The sequence below is a fragment of the Musa acuminata genome, chromosome BXJ2-6 (assembly GCF_036884655.1).
Source record: "Musa acuminata AAA Group cultivar baxijiao chromosome BXJ2-6, Cavendish_Baxijiao_AAA, whole genome shotgun sequence".
Lineage (NCBI taxonomy): Eukaryota > Viridiplantae > Streptophyta > Magnoliopsida > Zingiberales > Musaceae > Musa > Musa acuminata.
Genome location: NC_088343.1, coordinates 35,991,762 through 36,015,912, shown reverse-complemented (window position 1 = coordinate 36,015,912; position 24,151 = coordinate 35,991,762). Strand labels below are relative to the sequence as shown.

Sequence of the window (24,151 nt, the reverse complement as noted above, 5' to 3'; positions counted from 1 at the left end):
GGCAAGTTTTGCTCTAATCACTAGTTTTTTTTTTTGTCAAGAGTTCTCCTATTTGTACAAAACATTTATTTCGATTTAAAACTTCTATTTTGAGAATAGATAATTTCATGAGGTCATTAAGTCTAGTTGGCCCTAATTACACTTGTTTTGCTATGTTTGTTGTCCTTTTTTCACTTTAAAAAGCTTATAGGTGAACTCAACTTGGTGGAACTGTGGTTTCGATTTTGGAGACCCTAATGAACAAGCCAATAAAATATAATAGTCTATCTCTCTCCTCAAATATCTATGTATTATAATAATACTCTCATCCTTTTAGGGTATTGATACTACGTATTATAATAATACCCTTCTCATTAAAACCGAGTGAAATATGAGAGATGGTGACATTGATGCTAGGAGATAGATAGGAAGCTCCCTTGTCTTGATGGTTTTACTATGAAGTTTTATAAGAGTTGTTGGAAGACTATTTATGATACTTTTGTGGCTTTTGTATAATCAATTGTATTCTAACTTTTGTTTTACATACATGCTTGTTGGGTTCAAAGTTTTATCACATTTGTTCAATAATATCCTAATCCAAGTATGATTAAGGATTTTTAATTGATTTCCCTCTGTCATGTTATCTATAGTATCCTGACTAAAACATTTGTTAATAAGCTTAAGGTTTTAAACACTTGCCTGATTTGATTGCCATGGAGCAATTTACCTTTCTTTCTTCTGGAGCATCTAAAATAATATCTTAGTGGCCAAGAGGTAGTCCATTTCATTTCATGTATAAGAAGTCCAAGGGTAAAATCCCTCTTGTTATTATTAAAGTGGACTTGAAAAGAAAAGATTTATGATAATGTTGTCTTGGGATGCCATTACCCCAATGCTTTGAGTTGCTGTCTTTAATTTACTTGAGGTTTTTATTTCTCGGACTTATATGCGTGTCTGTGTCTTCTCCTAATGTTCTCTGCTTGATTAATGAGGAACCTTTACATTTTTGCTAGAGGTCTTAGGCAAGGTGACCTGTTTTCACCTTACTTATATATATATCCTTGGATGCCTAGATTTATCTTGAAATGTACTAATAGATTGTCTAGAGATTTCTTATGACAACAAGGCCCAAATAATCGTGGTTTTCGTCCTCTCTCTCGGTGTAGTGTTACTGCTCCAATAGATTGTCATGCTATTACTTTGCTTTTATGATAGAAGAATCCACGGTTGTTATCTAAATAGGTAGGTACGATAGATAGTATTTGGTGTCTGTCTGTATGCTAAATATGGTTTAATATCTTCTCGGTAGATCACAATTCCTGATTCACTCTTAGGTTGAGTTTTCACTAGATGATTCTTAACCTTCAAAACAAAAGATACAACAATCAATAGAGAAGACAAAAAAAACAGAAAAGAAGCAACTTAATCTTCAGTATAAAGGATCAAAAAGTAAGAGCAAGTGTAGGAGGTCAAAGAAAAATTTGGAAAAAAAAATATTTATATATTTAATTTTATAACAATAAACAAACCATAATGTTATAAATTTTTGGGATCCGTTGATGAAATCTAATTTTAAAATACAGAAATGAATTTTAAAATGCACAAATGAATAGCTCACAGAATTATTAGCATTGCAAGGAATTGAGAGTCATTATTATTATTCATTGAAGGAAACTAGATGACATGCATCTTATATATACTATAGCCTCAATCAGAAAGAAAGAAAACCAAGTAATCTCTGAAAAGAAATATTGAACCATACAATCTTTTAAAGTTTTAAACATCTACTACATTAAATTACTTCCATGTGTCGACTTCAATATAATCTCTCGACTCAATTCATTACTTCCATGTGCTATTATGACACCTAGAAATAAGATAAGAAAAGAAAGCTAGTTGTATTCATCTCCCATGACTTTTCAACTGTGTCAAATTCACCTATTTTATGTTCTATTTAAGTACTCTATTCCGAGCGCAAACTGAAACAGTTTTGGTAAATAACATCAACCTGAAAAAGAATAAAATGATCAGTAATAATTTAAATATCTCAATGGATGAATTAAAAAATTATTTTAATACCTCTGATATTGCTTTAAGTACAGCTACAATCTTTTTGTATGCAGGATGCTTATCCTTCCTTTGCAGCTTAATATTTTGTAACATGGAAGCTACCCATTCTTGGTCACGGATGGGAGCAGCAGACTCATATAGGTCCACCCCACCCATGCTAAAATTCCTTCCACAGTCTGTGTTGTTCTAGATAGTGTAGACAAGAGCCAGAATCAGAATTGCAGGAACATGTAACAGTGAAAATATAGATGACAGTATCAAAGCAAAATGTCATATTTGAACCATGAAACAACAGTTAATTCATATGATACCTTAGTAACAGTCCTCCCAAGGCTTTGTAAATGAAATGAATCACAACCAGCACACTGATATATGTACGAGAGTTTTAAGTGGTGTTGTGATCTTCATCATCCTAGCAGACCTGAGAAAAAAATACACAGAAAATTACCTACACACTTGTTGTGGGAGAGAAGGAGCTACACAGTGCTCATCAAAAAATATAATACACAACATCTAAAGATGAACCAAACTGTTCAAAACATATTTGATTAAAATTGTTATATGCCACCACATAGAGCATGGAGAACAGACGTGAATATGTGCACACAAACTTGCATATAAAAATCCATCGGCACAGAGATGACGAGAACAATGTAATGTCTGTAACGGTTTGCATGACTCTGCATCGCAAGGGCATGAGAAGAATTAAACCTGTAAGATGACACTATTTAGAGAAGAGAGTTAGTTACAAATCAGATGATGAACCACACCTCAACACAAGCAAGAAGCATCCTCAAAGCCATCTCATGGTGATATTTTGCTTTCAAAGGATAAGAACCATACCTGTTACCCATATCTACAGGTAAGGTTAGCTAAAAATAGAAATTTCTAGTTTAAAATTCATAAGCATGAATTCACTTAGATTAGCAGATTGCAGTATTGCCACCACAAAGAACTGACAAATCTGTAGCTGTGCACTATTAGTAATCCACCATCAGCAATTGACTGAACAGCAGAGTCCAAGAAAGCAGAAGGTGATCCATAAGGATCAAGGTCAACCTAATACCAGAGTCATTTTCATCATTACAAACTTAAATTTATTAGATTTAGCATAGATCAAAATCTGAAAATGATAAATTATCTAACATCATTAATGGAATAATAATGTGTCATACGTCAAAGTTAAATATGCTTTAATGGCATATCCTTTTTCTTTCGATCATGATGATTCATCCATAGAATGAATTCAATATGGAAAAATTCCTGAGACTTGAAGCAAACAAACTTACTTAATGTCCAAAATAATTTCTGTATACTGCTGCTATAACAACTTGGTCTGTCTTCAGTGTACCAAGTGACTTGTACAATGCTGTGGGTTGGGTGATTTTGTGCTAAACTGTTTGATGGCAAGTCGAAGGGCTGTACCAATTGTCTTGAGTTGAACCATCCTAACACAATTCATATTGAGCACCTTAAAAAGGTTAACCTAAGGCTAAATAAACCTTGAGTGTATATCATTAATGGAATGATAATGTGCCATACGTCAAAGTTAAATATGCTTTAATGGCAAATCCTTTTTCTTTTGATTCAACCACAGAATGAATTCAATATGGAAAAATTTCTCAGACTTGAAGCAAACAAACCTATTTAATGTCCACAATAATTTCTGTATACTACTGCTATAGCAACTTGGTCTGTCTTCAGTGTACCAAATGACTTGTACAATGCCGGATTGGGTAAATTTGTGCTAAACTGTTTGATGGAAAGTCGAAGGGCTCTACCAATTGTCTTGAGTTGAACCATCCTAACACAATTCATATTGAGCACCTTAAAAAGGTTAACCTAAGGCTAAATAAACTTTGAGTGTATATCATTAATGGAATGATAATGTGCCATATTGTCACGAACGATCATCGTGCACCCGCAACAACTCCGTTCAACGAACCGTTCGTCGCTCTCATCTACATGTACAGTTACTTGGCAACCTGTTTTGCCTTGGTTTTGAGTCATTTTGCTTGTAAAAATGTAAGTTCGAACAAGCTGCAGCGTTACAAAGCGACCGCTCACCGAACCGAGCAAAACAGCCCCAAAACAGCTCCGTTTTCGTGTGCCGCGGGCTGATTTTTGGAATCTGCCTCCACTCACCAAAACATCAGCCATCTCAGCCCCTTGGAACCCCCGGGTGACACAGGGCTGGATGGGGCTTCGGAATAGCACTGGGCGTTGAACACTCCTTCGCAAGTTCGCACGTTGCCTTGACGGGAACTTGTTGTCGCGCCCGGGACTTGGTGAGCAGTTGTTTGTGGGCTTGCAGCTGTTCGTTCAACCTTCTAAAGCCCTTGTTTTCCCCCCCTCTCTCTTTTCTCTTGTGCACGCAAGGTGCTCGCTGAATTGCTTGTAAAGCTTCCCCTTTTCACGAGACTTCGGGACTTGTCCGTCGCTCGTTCTTTCGAACTAATCAACTTTCTCTTTTACAAGTCCTTCGGGACCTGCGAGAGGTTGCAAGTGGGCTGACCTTTGCGGAGCAATATCGCAAGGGCGAAGCGCGACTTAGGCAACGCAAGCTAAGTTGGCGTCTTGGCCGCAAGGGTGCCTCCCGCCTTAGGCAATTCCAGCTAAGGCCGTGACATTGTGGTATCAGAGCGAGCAAGCACTTCGAGCGAGCAGCGAAGGAACTTCGCAACTTCGCCATGGCAAAGCATCGTGGCGAATCAAGCAAGACGGGGCAAGTCGGACCCTTGCCCCAAGCAGCCGCAGGTGGGCTGCATGTGCACACTCGCTCTTATGCTGTTGGAGCCGCTCAAGAGGAGCGCGACAGCGAACATGATGAGCGAGAAGTTGGCTACTCTCCGCGAGCGGAGGAAGCGCAATCTGGAGCGCTAACGGGGAAAAAGAGTCACAAGGAGAGACTCACAACGGCAGAAACCCGCCTGGATGTTCTTGAAGCGAGCGTGGAGGAACTCTACCATGGCCAACAAAGGCTTGTCGAGGTAGAGAGCTCGCAAGAGGAAGCGGAGTCCAGGATCGACAAGGTCGAGGCCCTAGTCGACCGACTGTCAGATGACACCAAGGACTCCGTGCAACACCTGCAGGAAGTTGTGGCGAAACTCACTTCAAGGGTGACTATACTAACTAGAGCACTAAATGCGGGAGGAAGCAACACCTGCGTTGCACCACCATAAAATTTGAGGGCACCCGAGCCTCATGGATATGGAGGGATCAGAGATGCCAAAGAGCTCGAGAACTTTCTGTTCGACATGGAACAATACTTTCGGGCTACGAGGCCCGATTCTGAAGATACCAAAGTTTCTATAGCAACAATGTATCTGAACGGAGATGCAAAACTTTGGTGGCGAACCCGTTGGGAGGAGATCCAACAAGGTCGGTGTCGGGTTGACACTTGGGAGGACTTGAAGCGGGAGTTGAGAACTCAGTTCCTACCGGAGAACACAGAGTTCGTCGCAAAAAGGAAGTTGAGACAACTCCGCCAGAGTACCACCATCCGAGACTATGTGAAACAATTTTCTGCACTAATGCTGGACATACAGGACATGTCCGAGAAGGACAAGTTGTTCAGCTTCCCCGATGGTTTGAAGCCATAGGCTCAACAAGAACTAAATCGAAGGAATGTTACCGATGTGGTCGGGGCAATTGCTGCTGCAGAAAGGCTCACCGACTTTGTTTCCTCCGAAGACCCAGGGAGAAGGAAACAATCTTCAAGCAATCACCCTCCAAAACATTCTCGAGGGAAGGAGCTCGGGGCCGAACAAAAGAATAAGAGTTCCCAAAAAGGGCCAAACCCGAAAGGCAAGGCCTCAAAACCTGGAGGATGCTTCTTGTGCGGAGGACCGCACATGGTGAGGGAGTGCCCACAAAAACAGGCACTCAATGCTTTGACGGCTTTCATCCACACCCCCCTCGATCGGACAAGGGCAAAGCTGTTGCTCTTAGTTCGAGCAGTTCTGAATCCAACAGCGATGATGAGGAGTCGCAAGGACCCCGAATGGGAGCAATGCGTTTGTTGAACGCCATGCGGGGTCAAGTGGGGGAGAACATGAAGACAAAGCTACAAAAAGCAGGAAGTAGTGAGCTGATGTATGTGGACATCAAGCTAAATGGCCAAACGACCCGTGCAATGGTGGACACGGGCACTACCCACAACTTCATAGCCGATCGAGAAGCACAGCGACTTGGGTTGATCTTGGAGAAGAGCCCAAGCCGAATGAAGGCGGTGAACTCGGAGGCCAGGCGAATCTCCGGGTTAGCGAAGGGAGTCCCCATCAAAATCGGGACATGGAGCGGGAACACCAACATGATGGCAGTGCCACTGGATGACTTCCAAGTGATTCTTGGAATGGAGTTTATGCACGCGGCGAAGTTGGTGCCAATGTCGTTCTTAAACTCCCTATGTATGATAGGAGGTGACGACCCCTGCGTGGTTCCCGTCTCTCGGAGAGGAACCAAAGAGCCCCAACACATATCGGCATTACAACTGAAGAAAGGGGTGCGAAAAGGTGAATTAACATTTGTGGCTGCTATGAAGCTAGAGCTACTCGACGAGAAGGTCATTCAAGAACCTGCTGTGGTGGAGAACGTCCTGAAAGAGTTCAATGACGTTATGCCACCCGAGTTGCCGAAGACTCTTCCACCATGCAGAGGCGTGGATCACAGCATCGAGCTGGAGCCAAGAGTGAAACCTCCAGCGAGACCACCCTACCGCATGTCCCCGCCAGAGTTAGCGGAACTCAGAAAGCAATTAGGCGAACTGCTAAGCGGTGGTCTCATCCGCAGCTCTAAAGCACCTTTCGGAGCTCCAGTTCTCTTCCAGAAGAAACAAGATGGGAGCCTCCGACTATGCGTCGATTACCGAGCGCTTAACAAAGTGACAGTGAAGAACAAGTATCCCATCTCGCTCATCGCGGACTTGTTCGACCAGTTGGGCAAAGCCAAGTATTTCTCGAAACTCGACCTTCGGTCGGGATATTAGCAGGTGCGCATCGCTGAAGGCGACGAAGCGAAGACTACCTGTGTGACCAGGTATAGAGCGTTTGAGTTCTTGGTGATGCCTTTCGGCTTAACTAATGCTTCAGCCACGTTCTGCACTCTCATGAACCAACTATTCAAGGAGTATTTGGACAAGTTCGTGGTCGTCTACTTAGACGATATCGTTATATACAGCCAAACGCTCGAGGAGCATGTCCAGCACCTTCGGACAATTTTCAAGTGTTCTCCCTTCTCAGGGAGAACACTTTGTTCGTAAAAAGGGAGAAATACTCCTTCGTCCAAACGGAGATCTTATTCTTGGGGCATCAAATCGGTAATGGTTCCATTCGCATGGACAAATCAAAAGTGCAAGTAGTTGCGGAATGGCGAACTCCAAAGAAGGTGCCAGAGTTGAGATCCTTGGTTTCGTCAACTACTATCGACGCTTCATAGTGGGGTACTCGAAGCGTGCAACTCCACTGACGGAATTACTGAAGAAAGAGCAGCCTTGGAAGTGGTCTGACAAATGTGAAATGGCATTCCAAGATCTGAAGGCTGCTGTTATGGAAGAACCAGTGCTCAAATTGCCAGACTATGGAGAGCCTTTTGAAGTCCATACAGATGCTTCGGACTTCGCTATTGGGGGAGTACTCATGCAGGAGGGTCATCCGGTGGCCTACGAGAGCCGCAAACTCAACGAGACCGAGCGACGATATCCAGTGCATGAGAAGGAGATGACAGCGGTGATCCACTGTCTACGAGTTTGGCGACACTATCTCCTCGGATCGCGATTTGTGCTGAGGACGGACAACATCGCTCTGAGCTATTTCCAAACTCAGAAGAAGCTCTCCCCAAAGCATGCGCGATGGCAGAACTTCCTGGCTGAATTTGATATGGCAATGGAGTATAAGCCTGGGAAGGCAAATGTCGTGGCCGATGCATTGAGTCGGAAAGTGGAGCGTGTGAATGCCACACAATTGGAGGGCGGAGGCCAAGCAAATCAATTACACTCCAACTTCCTTTCCAGGATCAGGGATGGACTGTATAGTGACCCCCAGGCAGTTATCCTGATGCAGCTCATCAAAGAAGGCAAGGCATGACGATTTTGGGTCCAGGAGGGACTCGTTTACACAAAAGGGAATAGGGTTTATGTTCCCCGAGTGGACAATTTGAGGCGTGAACTCTTAAAAGAGTGTCACGATTCCCTTTGGGCTGGACACCCAGGTATTCATAGGACGTTGGCTCTCGTGGAGAGGGCCTTCTACTGGCCGAAGATGAGGACTGATGTGGAGGAATATGTTCGAACATGCCTTACTTGCCAACAAGACAATGTGGAGTAACGGAAGCCGATGGGACTTTTGGAGCCATTGCCCGTACCAGAAAGGTCGTGTGAGAGCATTTCCTTGGACTTCATATCAAGCTTGTCCCTTGTAGGGAGACTCGGATCGATACTTGTGGTGGTCGATCGGTTTTCAAAGTATGCAACTTTCATTGCTGCTCCCCTACACTGTTCAGCAGAAGAGGCGGCCAAGCTGATGATGAAGGATGTGGTGAAGTATTGGGGAGTCCCGTACAATATCAAGACGCTCGGTTCCTGGGACGATTCTGGATCGAGCTATTCAAATTATTGGGGTCAAAGTTATACTTCTCTACAAGCCTCCACCCCCAAACGGATGGCCAAACTAAAAGGATAAACTCTCTCTTGGAGCAATATCTTCGGCACTACGTGAGTGCCAACCAACGAGATTGGGTGAAGCTGTTGGACATTGCCCAATTCTCCTACAACTTGCAGCGGAGCTCTGCATCCAACAAGAGCCCCTTCGAGATCATTACAGGACAACAACCGTCGACTCCGCACACCATGACAATTGGGTATACTGGGAGTAGTCCGTCAGGCTACCATTTTCGCAAAGGAGTGGCATCGAAATGCAGATATTGCGCGGGCTTACTTGGAGAAGGTAGCAAAAAGGATGAAGAAGTGGGCAGACTTGGAAAGACGACCGCAAGAGTTCAAAGTTGGCGATTTAGTGTTGGTAAAGCTCCAACCAGCATCACTCCAATTTTTTAGGAACAAAGTCCACAAAGGATTGGTGCGCAAGTATGAAGGGCCCTTCCCAATTATCAGCAGGGTAGGCAACGTCTCTTATAAGTTGCAACTGCCAGCGTGGTTCAAAATTCACAACGTTCTTCACGCCAGCAACCTAAAAGCCTACCACTCGGATTCGCAAGATGCTTCCCGAAATGTTCTAACTCGGCTACCTCCCATCACAGCCTCCTACGAGAAGCGAGTTGAAACCATTCTGGCAGAACGCAAGACAAAGCTATCCAACGGAGCTGAGCAGACAGAGTACTTGGTGAAGTGGCGAAAGCTTAGTTGGGAGCCTGAAGACGCCCTACGACATGAAGAAGCAATCATCAACAACTACCAACAAGCTGTAACGGACAAACTTCTAAACAAGATGTTGGATGTAATGCTTATGTCTGTCCGTTGTCTTTTGGCATGTTCATGCCTTGTACAGCAGGTAGAGGGGCGGCCGAAGGCTAAATAGTCCCATGTTAGTTGGGTTGGTGGCCTCTTTAGGCTTGTAAATAAAGGTTGTGTCATGTGGACACGTGCGAGAGCTTTTCGGTCTGTAATGGACCATTTTACCCTTTGTTGTGCAACTATTCAGAGCTTGTAAAGTCTGTTTGTAATTTGCATTGTCTATGAAGTGTTTTTCGGACATGTTTGCTTGTGGATCCCGATTGAGGCATTCTCTTTAACCCGTTCTCTCTTTTGTTGGTCCTAAGGGACAATGGGAGGCTTCGGGGAGGCTGACCTTTGCGGACGGACGCGCGAGGGTGCCGCACGCCTTAGGCAAAACCAGCTAAGGTCGTGACATTATGGTATCAGAGCGGGACAAGCACTCGTAGAAACACTTGACATGCAAACGTGGGGGACCTAGCGGGGCTGCGTTGAGGGCAGTCAGCACACGCGCGACCGTTTGAGGGAAAACGGGCATGGAGATGTAGGGAAAAGAGTCGCTCAGAGGAGCGGGCATCTGAGATTGGCATTCAGAGGAATGGCCAACCCTTTGCGCAAGAGGCACCACGAGAACAGGCAAGCTTGGAAGAATTTGGAGCGCACAAAGGTTGGGATGGCTGAGTTTGAGCTACGGCTCAACGTTGACAACTTTACTTGATGGTGCTCAAGGCAAGCGAGGCGCTTGGCAAAGGACGAGACCATGCAAAGTGGAATGAGTTGCTCAGCGACCGAAAGAGTTGTGCAAAGCTCACAGAGGTGAGGGGAATTGCTAACTCGAAGAATTCGGTACTCATGCATGGGCTTGTATGCGGACGATGGATTGTTCGTGGCCATCCCAAGGCGGTCGAGACTCGGCGCCTTGGAGCATTGAAACTTTCTCTTCGACATGCGAAGGATACGTCCGGAGGAGGCTGAAGTGTGCAACGAGTTCAGCATGTTGCTAGGCCTTGAGGGGTGCAGCGGTGGCTGTATTGACGTGGAGGCGCAATCTAGCAAGTGCGTTTGCAAGAGGCAGAACAATGCACAGTTTGTTCAGCAGATCGGAGTAGTCCAAGGGGATGGTGGTCTCCGAAACGAAGAGAGATGTTGCTCCAACGGGACAGTTATCCAGGAGGGATAAGTCTCAGCTCTCCAGAGGGAGAATCATGTGAGACGGACTTCACATGTTGAGGAGGAGTACCTCACAAACAACAACTCCACGAAGCTCGATGGACTGAGCAAGCGGCGAGGAGTCGTCGCATGATCTCGCTTGAGAGAATGCATTGGTGGATGCATTGCGAGATCAAGTGGGGGAGCGACCCAAAGCAATGCAAATGGAGGCACACTTGGAGTCGATATGGAGATCGGACTCAAGGGAGGGCTGACCCGTGGAATGGTGGGCGCGAGGGCCACCATCGACTCAATGCAAAAACGAGGAGCGGAGCAACTTGGGTGTAACTTGGCGAAGTACCCAAGCCGCATGAAGGGAGCCAGCATAGAAGTTGGAACATGGAGCAGAGGCACAGCGCTTTCCCTAGACAGAGGTCAAGGACATGAACTCTTGCAGAGGCAGGAGTAGAATCATGCTGTTCCCTGGGTCCTTCATTCTGACAGAGCGGACTCATCTTGCATGGTGCCAAAGACGAAGGGAGCTTCGGGGCACATGCACCTTATCTCGGAGGAGCATTCGATGGAGGAACTAAGGCGACTCAATTTGCGGAGGCGAAGTTGGGTACAGAAGGCCTTAGCACGGGGCAAGAGGACGCAGAGGCGGGTACTCTTGAAGAATATGCCACAGTGTTGCCATTCAAGTTGCTATGAAGGAAGCGGTGCGCAGTGGAGATTGTGCTGGTAGGGGCAGAGGTCCAGGATCCAGACAATGGTGCACAAATTACAGTGAAGTCGGTGGACTTCGGGAGCTACTAGGCGCCGGACTGTCCTAGAGCGGTGCTTCATCTAGGTGTGACCCAAGAGTGGGTGGATGAAGGTCGATTGCCAAAGGAGCGAACAAAATCGAAGGTGGAGGAGACCCTGCGATGTATTGGCAGAGGCCACACATGGAGGGTTCACAATTCGAGTTTATTCCACAAGGATCAGAATGCAATAGAGATGTCACCAGGAGGCGACATGGTGCAACGGATCGTGGTGGAACAGTTCGTGGCAATGCGACACACACGACATAGTCCCGGGAGGGACTAGATCATATGGAGGTATGATCGGGAGCTACTGGGAGCTCCGCTTTGGTGAACAACACGACGGCAAGAAGGGCTATGGATTCAAGGAGTGAAGGCCATGATACCGCAGAGGCGGGTCTTCCGGGCGTGCACCGAATTTTGCATCGGATGAAAACCTTGGTCATCAGCATATGGGGGCTGGGTTCCACCAAGGGAAAAGTTCGAATGCAAGTACCAGTGAGTCCCATGAGAGGGACTTGATCATGCAGAGGTATGATCGAAGCAGCTGGAGAGTTGGACTGCTCCAGAGCTCATATTCGCTTAAGGGAGCCCGACAAGTCAGAGGACAAGGTCGAGTAAGCGAACGTTGCTACCAAGGAAGCTAAGGAGAACAGAATCGGTGCAAACCCTACAATGTGATGGCAGAGGCCATGCATGGGAGTTGCAGTCTGTCTTTCCATCGACCAAACAGACTGCTTGGAGAACACAGAGGTGTTGAAGCAGGAGGTCGAAAGGGGCGAGGAAGCGACGACGAGTCCAGAGGGACTTAGCTACCCAAAATCAAGCAATCAGTTAGAATGGAGGTGGACTCGGAGGAGTGTCACGGAGGCATATCTACTGATTGTGAAGAAAAGGGATGGAGATGTGAGGCGACGGACAGTAGTGCCATAGGCATGGCAGCGCCATGGTACCGCAGAGGCGGGACTTCCGTCAAAGTCATTGATCCCTTGCTCTCACGGAGGGAGAGCGCTTGGTCGTGAAAGGGGCCGAGGAGGTGGAGCATGCGGAGACAATCTCCAAGTACCGAGACAAGGCTGAAGGGCAGAGGCCGAAGAACTTCGTAAGACCGGTGTCAACAAGTTTCTCATCAAGATAGCCGTAAGTGAAGGACTTCGGGTCATGCAAGAGTGCACGACCAAGGAACGAAGCAAGCAGTACACGGTGCTGTACCTTTGCTACTCAGTGGAGTAGGCGGCAGGGTTGATGGAGAAGACGGTACAATCCCAGAGGCGACCTCATCTATCAGAGAATTACTCCAAGTTGGGGTGAAAACTTCCTGCATTCCAGAAGTTCAATGGCATTGAGAAGGTGAATCACAGTAGCTAACTCAACGCAAGGAGTGCAAACACTTCAAGTGCTTCAGAAGTGTGAGCAAAGAGCAGGCGAAGGCCAGTAACCAGCTCGATGCATGAAGTACAATCTCGAGGAGGCGGGCGAAGTCAAGTAACCTTTGCCTTCTCAACTCTTAAGAGAATGGGCGAAATCGAGTACCCCAGTTCTCTTATCTATCCAGCAGAGGAGCTCTGCACAAGTTCAAAGACCCTTCGAAGATAATGGAAGACAATAGTTGTCAAAATCCTCACCAATGGTGATCAGTGCTACTGAGAGTAGATTGTCCGCTTCATTTCCCAACGAAATGCCAATCGAAAGCGGAAGTGATGCGAACCTACTTGGATGTGACAACTAACTGAAAGAAGAGTCAATGAGCAGATTTTGTGGAGGAAGGACCCAAAACTTCAGAAGTTTGCGAGGCGATGCTCGTTAAAGCTCCAACAAGCATCCACCCAGTTCAAGCAGCATGTGGAAATTTTGAGAGACTGGCGCAGAAAAGATGGTCTTTTCCTTCATTTGGTGGATCCGCAAGAATCAACAAGGATCAACACAACTCAGCCAACCCCACACCAGAGTCAGAGTCATTGGCGAGTTGAAGCAGCATGGCGGATCAAAGGTTCGACTACTCAGAAACAGCAGCGGAGAGCAGCTGGGAGCCAGGAGGCGCATTGCAGCTGGAGCAGAAGATTGAAGACTCAGCAAAGGCGAAGAGTTGCAGTGTTCACAAAGGCTTCGACGAGGACGTCGAAGGGATAAGTGGGGGAGAATGTAACGGACAAACTTCTAAACAAGATGTTGGATGTAATGCTTATGTCTGTCCGTTGTCTTTTGGCATGTTCATGCCTTGTACAGCAGGTAGAGGGGCGGCCGAAGGCTAAATAGTCCCATGTTAGTTGGGTTGGTGGCCTCTTTAGGCTTGTAAATAAAGGTTATGTCATGTGGACACGTGCGAGAGCTTTTCGGTCTGTAATGGACCATTTTACCCTTTGTTGTGCAACTATTCAGAGCTTGTAAAGTCTGTTTGTAATTTGCATTGTCTATGAAGTGTTTTTCGGACATGTTTGCTTGTGGATCCCGATTGAGGCGTTCTCTTTAACCCGTTCTCTCTTTTGTTGGTCCTAAGGGACAATGGGAGGCTTCGGGGAGGCTGACCTTTGCGGACGGACGCGCGAGGGTGCCGCACGCCTTAGGCAAAACCAGCTAAGGTCGTGACAAAGCGTCGATGAGGGCGTCGACAGTTTAAGTGGGGGAGAATGTCACGAACGATCGTCGCGCACCCGCAACAACTCCGTTCAACGAACCGTTCGTCGCTCTCATCTACATGTACAGCTACTTGGCAGTCTGTTTTGCCTTGATTTTGAGTCATTTTGCTTATAAAAATGTAAGTTCGAACAAGCTGCAGCGTTACAAAGCGACCGTTCACCGAACCGAGCAAAACAGCCCTAAAACCGCCCAAAACAGCTCCGTTTTCGTGTGCCACGGGCTTATTTCTGGAATCCGCCTCCGCTCACCAAAACGTCAGCCATCTCAGCCCCTTGGAACCCCCCGAGTGGCACAGGGCTGGATGGGGCTTCGGTATAGCACCGGGCGTTGAACACTCCTTCGCAAGTTCGCACGTTGCCTTGACGGGAACTTGTTGTCGCGCCCGGGACTCGGTGAGCAGCTGTTTGTGGGCTTGCAGTTGTTCGTTCAACCTTCTAAAGCCCTTGTTTTCTCCCTCTCTCTCTTTTCTCTTGTGCACGCAAGGTGCTCGCTGAATTGCTTGTAAAGCTTCCCCTTTTCACGAGATTTCGGGACTTGTCCATCGCTCGTTCTTTCGAACTAATCAACTTTATCTTTTACAGGTCCTTCGGGACCTGCGAGAGGTTGCAAGTGGGCTGACCTTTGCAGAGCAATATCGCAAGGGCGAAGCGCGACTTAGGCAACGCAAGCTAAGTTCGCGTCTTGGCCGCAAGGGTGCCTCACACCTTAGGCAATTTCAGCTAAGGCCGTGACAATACGTCAAAGTTAAATATGCTTTAATGGCAAATCCTTTTTCTTTTGATTCAACCACAGAATGAATTCAATATGGAAAAATTCCTCAGACTTGAAGCAAACAAACCTATTTAATGTCCACAATAATTTCTGTATACTGCTGCTATAGCAACTTGGTCTGTCTTCAGTGTACCAAATGACTTGTACAATGCTGGATTGGGTGATTTTGTGCTAAACTGTTTGATGGCAAGTCGAAGGGCTGTACCAATTGTCTTGAGTTGAACCATCCTAACACAATTCATATTGAGCACCTTAAAAAGGTTAACCTAAGGCTAAATAAACCCTGAGTGTGTATCATTAATGGAATGATAATGTGCCATACTGTCACGACCTTAGCTGGTTTTGCCTAAGGCGTGCGGCACCCTCGCGTGTCCGTCCGCAAAGGTCAGCCTCCCCGAAGCCTCCCATTGTGCCTTAGGACCAACAAAAGAGAGAACGGGTTAAAGAGAACGCCTCAATCGGGATCCACAAGCAAACATGTCCGAAAAACACTTCATAGACAATGCAAATTACAAACAGACTTTACAAGCTCTGAACAGTGGCACAACAAAGGGTAAAATGGTCCATTACAGACCGAAAAGCTCTCGAACGTGTCCACATGACACAACCTTTATTTACAAGCCTAAAGAGGCCACCAACCCAACTAACATGGGACTATTTAGCCTTCGGCCGCCCCTCTACCTGCTGTACAAGGCATGAACATGCCAAAAGACAACGGACAGACATAAGCATTACATCCAACATCTTGTTTAGAAGTTTGTCCGTTACATTCTCCCCCACTTATCCCTTCGACGTCCTCGTCGAAGCCTTTGTGAACACTGCAACTCTTCGCCTTTGTTGAGTCTTCAATCTTCCGCTACGCTGCAATGCGCCTCCTGGCTCCCAGCTGCTCTCCGCTGCTGTTTTTGAGTAGTCGAATCTTTGATCCGCCATGCTGCTTCAACTCGCCAATGACTCTGACTCTGGTGTGGGGTTGGCTGAGTTGTATTGATCCTCGTTGATTCCTGCGGATCCACCAAATGAAGGAAAAAACCATTCTTACTGCGCCAGTTTCTCAAAATTTCCACATGCTGCTTGAACTGGGTGGATGCTTGTTGGAGCTTTAACGAGCATCGCCTCGCAAACTTCTGAAGTTTTGGGTCCTTCCTCCACAAAATCTGCTCATTGACTCTTCTTTCACTTAGTTGTCACATCCAAGTAGGTTCGCATCACTTCCGCTTTCGATTGGCATTTCGTTGGGAAATGAGGCGGACAATCTACTCTCAGTAGCACTGATCACCGTTGGTGAGGATTTGACAACTATTGTCTTCCATTATCTTCGAAGGGTCTTTGAACTTGTGCAGCGCTCCTCTGCTGGATAGATAAGAGAATTGGGGTAGTCGGTTTCGCCCATTCTCTTAAGAGTTGAGAAGGCAAAAGTTACTTGACTTCGCCCGCCTCCTCGAGGTTGTACTTCATGCATCGAGCTGGTTACTGGCCTTCGCCTGCTCTTTGCTCACACTTCTGAAGCACTTGAAGTGTTTGCACTCCTTGCGTTGAGTTAGTTATTGTGATTCACCTTCTCAATGCCATTAAACTTCTGGAATGCAGGAAGTTTTCACCCCAACTTGGAGTAATTCTCTGATAGATGAGGTCGCCTCTGGGATTGTACCGTCTTCTCCATCAACCCTGCCGCCTACTCCACTGAGTAGCAAAGGTACAGCACCGCGTACTGCCTGCTTCGTTCCTTGGTCGTGCACTCTCGCATGACCCGAAGTCCTTCACTTACGGCTATCTTGATGAGAAACTTGTTGACACCGGTCTTACGAAGTTTCTTGGCCTCTGCCCTTCAGCCTTGTCTCGGTACTTGGAGATTGCCTCTGCATGCTCCACCTCCTCGGCCCCTTTCACGACCAAGCGCTCTCCCTCCGTGAGAGCAAGGGATCAATGACTTGTACGGAAGTCCCGCCTCTGCGGTACCATGGCGCTGCCATGCCCATGGCCCTACTATCCGTCGCCTCGCCTCTGTATCCCTTTCCTTCACAATCAGTAGAGATGTCTCCGTGGCACTCCTCTGAGTCCACCTCCATTCTAACTGATGCTTGATTTTGGGTAGCTAAGTCCCTCTGGACTCGTCGTCGCTTCCTCGCCCCTTTCGACCCCCTGCTTCAACACCACTGTGTTCTCCAAGCAGTCCGTTTGGTCGATGGAAAGACAGACTGCAACTCTCATCCATGGCCTCTGCCATCACGTTGTAGAGTTTGCACCGATTCTGTTCTCCTTAGCTTCCTTGGTAGCAACGTTCGCTTACTCGACCTTGTCCTCTGACTTGTCGGGCTCCCTTAAGCGAATATGAGCTCTGGAGCAGTCCAACTCTCCAGCTGCTTCGATCATACCTCTGCATGATCAAGTCCCTCTCATGGGACTCACTGGTCCTTGCATTCGAACTTTTCCCTTGGTGGAACCCAGCCCCCATATGCTGATGACCAAGGTTTTCATCCGATGCAAAATTCGGTGCACGCCCGGAAGACCCGCCTCTGCGGTACCATGGCCTTCACTCCTTGAATCCATAGCCCTTCTTGCCGTCGTGTTGTTCACCAAAGCGGAGCTCCCAGTAGCTCCCGATCATACCTCCATATGATCTAGTCCCTCCGGGGACTATGTCGTGTGTGTCGCATTGCCACGAACTGTTCCACCACGATCCGCTGCACTATGTCGCCTCCTGGTGACATCTCCAATGCATTCTGATCCTTGTGAAATAAACTCGAATTGTGAACCCTCCATGTGTGGCCTCTGCCAATACATCGCAGGGTCTCCTCCACCTTCGATTTTGTTCGCTCCTTTGGCAATCGACCTTCATCCACCCACTCTTGGGTCACACCTAGATGAAGCACCGCTCTAGGACAGTCCGTCGCCTAGTAGCTCCCGAAGTCCACCGACTTCGCTGTAATTTGTGCACCATTGCCTGGATCCTGGGCCTCTGCCCCTACCAGCACAATCTCCGCTGCGCACTGCTTCCTTCATGGCAACTTGAATGGCAACACTGTGGCATATTCTTCAAGAGTACCCGCCTCTGCGTCCTCTTGCCCCGTGCTAAGGCCTTCTGAACTCAACTTCACCTCCGCAAATTGAGTCGCCTTAGTTCCTCTATCAAATGCTCCTCCGAGATAAGGTGCATGTGCCCCGAAGCTCCCTTCGTCTTTGGCACCATGCAAGATGAGTCCGCTCTGTCAAAATGAAGGACCCATGGAACAGCATGATTCTACTCCTGCCTCTGCAAGAGTTCATGTCCTTTGACCTCTGTCTAGGGAAAGCACTGTGCCTCTGCTCCATGTTCCAACTTCTATGCTGGCTCCCTTCATGCGGCTTGGGTACTTCGCCAAGTTACACCCAAGTTGCTCCGCTCCTCGTTTTTGCATTGAGTCGATGGTGGCCCTCGCGCCCACCATTCCACGGGTCAGCCCTCCCTTGAGTCTGATCTCCATATCGACTCCAAGTGTGCCTCCATTTGAGTTGCTTTGGGTCGCTCCCCCACTTGATCTCGCAATGCATCCACCCATGCATTCTCTCGAGCAAGATCATGTGACAACTCCTCGCTGCTTGCTCGGTCCATTGAGCTTCGTGGAGTTGTTGTTTGTGGGGTACTCCTCCTCAACATGTGAAGTCCGTCTCACATGATTCTCTCTCTGGAGAGCTGAGACTTATCCCTCCTGGATAACTGTCCTATTGGAGCAACATCTCTCTTCGTTTCGGAGACCACCATCCCCTTGGACTACTCCGATCTGCTGAACAAACTGTGCATTGTTCTGCCTCTTGCAAACACACTTGCTAGATTGCGCCTCCACGTCAATACAGCCACCGCTGCACCCCTCAAGGCCTAGCAACATGCTGAACTCGTTGCACACTTCAGCCTCCTCCGGACGTATCCTTCGCATGTCGAAGAGAAAGTTTCAATGCTCCATGGCGCCGAGTCTCGACCGCCTTGGGATGGCCACGAACAATCCATCGTCCGCATACAAGCCCATGCATGAGTACCGAATTCTTCGAGTTAGCAATTCCCCTCACCTCTGTGAGCTTTGCACAACTCTTTCGGTCGCTGAGCAACTCATTCCACTTTGCATGGTCTCGTCCTTTGCCAAGCGCCTCGCTTGCCTTGAGCACCATCAAGTAAAGTTGTCAATGTTGAGCCGTAGCTCAAACTCAGCCATCCCAACCTTTGTGCACTCCAAATTCTTCCAAGCTTGCCTGTTCTCGTGGTGCCTCTTGCGCAAAGGGTTGGCCATTCCTCTGAATGCCAATCTCAGATGCCCGCTCCTCTGAGCGACTCTTTTCCCTACATCTCCATGCCCGTTTTCCCTCAAACGATTGCGCGTGTGCTGACTGCCCTCAACGCAGCCCCGCTAGGTCCCCCACGTTTGCATGTCAAGTGTTTCTATGAGTGCTTGTCCCACTCTGATACCATAATGTCACGACCTTAGCTGGTTTTGCCTAAGGCGTGCGGCACCCTCGCGCGTCCGTCCGCAAAGGTCAGCCTCCCCGAAGCCTCCCATTGTCCCTTAGGACCAACAAAAGAGAGAACGGGTTAAAGAGAACGCCTCAATCGGGATCCACAAGCAAACATGTCCGAAAAACACTTCATAGACAATGCAAATTACAAACAGACTTTACAAGCTCTGAACAGTGGCACAACAAAGGGTAAAATGGTCCATTACAGACCGAAAAGCTCTCGAACGTGTCCACATGACACAACCTTTATTTACAAGCCTAAAGAGGCCACCAACCCAACTAACATGGGACTATTTAGCCTTCGGCCGCCCCTCTACCTGCTGTACAAGGCATGAACATGCCAAAAGACAACGGACAGACATAAGCATTACATCTAACATCTTGTTTAGAAGTTTGTCCGTTACAATACGTCAAAGTTAAATATGCTTTAATGGCAAATCCTTTTTCTTTTGATTCAACCACAGAATGAATTCAATATGGAAAATTTCCTCAGACTTGAAGCAAACAAACCTATTTAATGTCCACAATAATTTCTGTATACTGCTGCTATAGCAACTTGGTCTGTCTTCAGTGTACCAAATGACTTGTACAATGCTGGATTGGGTGATTCTGTGCTAAATTGTTTGATGGAAAGTCGGAGGGCTCTACCAATTGTCTTGAGTTGAACCATCCTAACACAATTCATATTGAGCACCTTAAAAAGGTTAACCTAAGGCTAAATAAAACTTGAGTGTATACCAAGCTGATGGAAATCTTCCAGAATCAGGCCACATCATAAAGAAGGTCCTCTCCATAAAATATCACTTCCACAAAGGAAAAGTTGAAGAGGACTAAACCAGAACAGGAAAGTCAGGACCATTTGAATGTCAGGAATCCACTTGATATTTCCCAAATCAATCCAACTCCTTTAAGCAGAAGAACAAGAGTAATATTTTCAATTAATGAGGCAGGCCAAGGTTCATCCAAGAATGATCTTCTCTGTATATAAGATTCCTTCAAACATGTGAGATAGCATATCACCAAAAACTTGAGGTTACAAGCTCACCAAGTTTCTTCTAGCTCTTTAATGTGTCTTCATGAGATTACCATCTTCTACATACTTTTCATTCATGGGATACACAATAAATGATTAATGAACTGCTGCATGGACAAAGCATCAATCTAATTTATTGGAACTGTGGATTATGAAAGAATATAATGACTAAAGATCATACAATTAGAGATAAGAATGATGATAAGGTCAAGCTGTAAAGCCCACAAAAGATGGTCCAGAAGCTGACCAGAAAAACTTTTCTTTACCTCGTCGGGAGGATGTTGTAATCCTAGCACAATTTGACTTGATCAGGCGATCCTACCTCCCTCATAAATAATATAATAAGGCACAAAATAGAGTGGAGGATGTTGTAATCCTAGCACAATTTGACTTGATCAGGCGATCCTACCTCCCTCATAAATAATAGAATAAGGCACAAAATAGAGTGGAGAACAAGGAAAATACATTTCCTGGAGACTAGGCTAGGTGTATAAGTAGGAACACGCTAACCCACAAGCACAACAGTGGACTTCCAAGAATTGCAAAACTGATAAATTGCTTGAATAACCTGTGTGAGTTACAGACTTAGCCTAAACTTGCTTTCCACACTTAGGTACAAGAAGAAGCCTCATATCTGTCCATTCAACATAAAATTCTTATAGCAAACAACAGGTCCATAAATAATCTTACTTCCGGAAATATATTAAGTACAAGGAAGAAGAAACACAATATAGGATAATTTATTTGATTTTGGCAATCGAACATCCCCAGGTTTCAGTGCCACATGTTTTTGAGCAAAACTTCAACAAAGATGAGCTTAAAAATAATAATTTGCAAGGGTCCAAAGTTACCGCATCAAATTATTTTGGATGGGTAAGCATATAAACTCGGGCATCGGCAAGATGAGTTTCCACCTTTGATGATGCCAGAGAGCCATTAAACTGTATATTTCTTTTGCAAGCTTCAATAGATTCTGCAGCAATGCATATGACACGATTAAGCATCCATTTCAAGCCTTGCCTAGAAATTCTACCAGCAAAGAAATTAATACTATGTAAAATTAAACAATACATTCGTCATAGTCGAGAGCGACAATTTTGCCAATGCCATCTATTTCAAGTGCATATCTCCGCGATCGTAATCCAGAAGCAGCTAAAGCCTGCAGATTCCTAACCAAAAAATATTTCAACTTGGGCATAGCAAACATATGCTCATAATGACCACAACTTTAGATGAAGGCTAAAGATCAGACCACCTTGTAGAAACTTAGATTATATTTATCAACAAAGCACATTATTCCATTTGCAAGGATAGGTACAAAAGATAACTATAGATGCCCCTCGAGAACCGTGGGTGCTTTGAGTTCTTGAACTTTTGAGGCAGGAATTTCCTGAATTTCTCTTAAGTTGCCTTTGGTATAATCTGAAGAGTCTAGTTGGATTTGACAATCTCCATCTGATAAATAATCAGAAGGCCTGTCACAAGGGACCTCTGATGCCGATCCTTTCCTGCTCAACATAATAGCATGTTCTTCCTTGCGTTTTGAGATAGAAGTCCTTAAAACAGCAATGGAAATGTCTCTGTTATGAACCTAATGATCATACATCACTTTCATCAGCAACTAGAATACATACAGGGGAACATCGAAAACCAAATTCATGTTGTTCAAGCAGCAGCACCAATCATAACAACACAGATTTTCATGTTGGCTTTCTCTATCTAAGTCAACCTTGTTCCAACTAAATGAAGCCTAATCGTGGTCTTAAGTGACATTTCTTACATTGACGAGAGGAATGCCAAAAATAATAAAGTTTAGGAACCAATTCTTTTAAGTCATTAAAATGGACAGGTAATTATCCGGGAATATGAACAAATGATTATGACCCCAATGGCACACCCCGGGACTAATTTCCACTCATTATTATTTACTTTTAGTATTCTTTTTAACAATTTATCATTTAAGGATCCCAACATGACACATTTTTACAATATAATTTACATTAACTACTAGAACGAACACATGCTCTATACCTTGTATGCTTTATGACGTAGATGACCAAAATTTAATCTTGTCCAAGGTGAAAAGAAAATAATAATCTTTACAATCTCAGATCAAGAAAAAATGACTTCTTCTAACGAATTAGAAGCACCGATAGAAATCCAACCTAAACAATCAACAAGAGCAACGGGACAACAAGAACCAAGTTTTACCAAATGGTTTTTCTCATTTCGGAAAAACGAACTCGCACAAGTATCATACCTGGGCCTCGTCGTAGAATACGCCGTTGGCAGAATCCATAAGAATCTTCGCCTCTCCTTCCTCAACGACTGCGTCTCCTCCGGGCTTCCCTCCCACGTCGCCCACACCGATTTCTGGGGCCGAAGAAGAGGATGAGGAGGAGAGTGAAAGACTCGATTTTGATGGCATCAGCGGCAAGCTCTTGGCCGCCCTGACTGAGAACCGCATCGCTTTCGAATTGCCGCATCCAAATCCCCAACACGATCGCGCGGAGGGGATGATTCCGAGGGCATTTGCTTCGCAACATTATAAACCCTATTTCTTGGCCTCCGGCGCACGTTAACGATCGATCATACAGTTCCGCTAAAGTGAGCGTGGTTGCCAATTCAAGGTTATGCGTGGGGGTATTACACTTCAATTTGAGTAGACAAAAACTAGAAGATTGAGTCATATGCTATTTGGCATGGTTGATTAATACGATAATTAACTAATAATGTTAAATATTAATAATACTATTTCTCTCTCTCTCTCTCTCTCTCTCTCTCTCTCTCTCTCAGAGGAACAGGAACCTGGACCACCATTGTCCATGTTCTTCATGTACAAGGTCATACGAACCTGTGGTCCGGTAGAGAGAAGGCAAAGTCCATATGATTGGTCACTGATTGGTGAACAGTACTGGATCCACTGCAGGTTGATGACAACACTAGTCAGCATAGGATTTCTGGTCCCTGGATTGGTTGATATCTGGAAAGAGAAACGATAATCCGGCATCAGTCACGTCTTTCAAATTTCAAATGGCCTCCATGAATCTCCTGCCAAACATTTCTAGATGCTGCTATGAGCTTAAAAAGGTTGAGGAGGAGCAGGACATCAGAATCAATGTAAAGCTTGTGCTGTCCATCAATTCTGCATGACAAATGATATGTTTCTGAGGATAATTACAGCGACCATCCTATGGAGCATCAGAAACATGGTTTTCACTGCATGGCTACAGGGACCATCCTATGGAGAATGCAGCTTCAGGAACATTTTCCAAGCTGTCCATATCTCCTTCACTGAGAGAGGTAGGGCTGCATGAGGTGACACAGCCTTGGTCTTATCATCTATGTTTGGCTGGTGTAGACTTCAACCATGGCTTCTGCATTTTGCCTTATTATTCACCTCTTCTTCTACCAAATTGCTAACCTTTATACTATATATATCCTTGTACAGAAAACAGCATCACAAATTCCATGCCTCAGTATCACTCAACCTGCATATTACAGCTAGCATTTGTGACAATGTCAGGAGAAAGGGATGTATAGACACTCAGACTTTGATCTCTTGTCAGATACAATATAATTACATGGGAGTTTGGGACAATGATCTCTAATCAAATGCTTGTGGCTTTCCACTATTTAGCTCTTTTGAGTCTAGTAAACTCTGAGCACCATACATCAACTTTGACTAGTAAGACTATTTTCTGAATCACGTCGTGTGATCTACCAATAGGTGGATATTGCCATCCATTCCATCAAGCAAAATAATTGAATCTTAAT

At 45.8% G+C, this 24,151-nt stretch overlaps 1 long non-coding RNA gene across 7 annotated transcripts; it reads right to left on the bottom strand.

The window, feature by feature from the left end:
- Positions 1 to 1,708: 1,708 nt before the first annotated feature.
- LOC103989763 (uncharacterized) lies at positions 1,709 to 23,026 on the bottom strand. Of its 7 annotated transcripts, XR_010487998.1 has the most exons (9): positions 22,635 to 23,026; positions 21,630 to 21,965; positions 21,446 to 21,533; positions 21,226 to 21,347; positions 2,820 to 3,108; positions 2,641 to 2,729; positions 2,361 to 2,470; positions 2,059 to 2,235; positions 1,709 to 1,987 (listed from the first exon to the last, which is right to left on the bottom strand). It is a non-coding gene; the product is annotated as an uncharacterized LOC103989763 (long non-coding RNA). The 7 variants fall into 7 exon arrangements; XR_010487995.1 differs by having other exon boundaries at positions 2,641 to 3,108; XR_010487994.1 differs by having other exon boundaries at positions 2,361 to 2,729.
- Between the last annotated feature and the right edge of the window lie 1,125 nt (positions 23,027 to 24,151).